Source organism: Penaeus monodon, chromosome 25, assembly GCF_015228065.2.
Source record: "Penaeus monodon isolate SGIC_2016 chromosome 25, NSTDA_Pmon_1, whole genome shotgun sequence".
NCBI classification, from domain to species: domain Eukaryota; kingdom Metazoa; phylum Arthropoda; class Malacostraca; order Decapoda; family Penaeidae; genus Penaeus; species Penaeus monodon.
This window is the reverse complement of record NC_051410.1, coordinates 30,449,738-30,449,954: the sequence shown is the minus strand read 5'-3', so window position 1 is coordinate 30,449,954 and position 217 is coordinate 30,449,738.

Genomic DNA, 217 nt, shown 5'->3' with positions numbered 1-217 from the left:
AAATGGATATCCATTGTTCTCGAACAATATTTAAACCAATGTGTTTGATAACTTTATAAAAAAAAAAAGTCGTGATTTTAGTGCTGGATTCATATGGCTTCATACGAATCCAAGGAAAAAATATCCTAAGTATGACGTGCTGAGTATGACGTTTCTATTTCCTTCCAAGATCTTTGGTCAGTTCACCCAGGCCCCGGGTTGTATCTGGTGAGGCCAT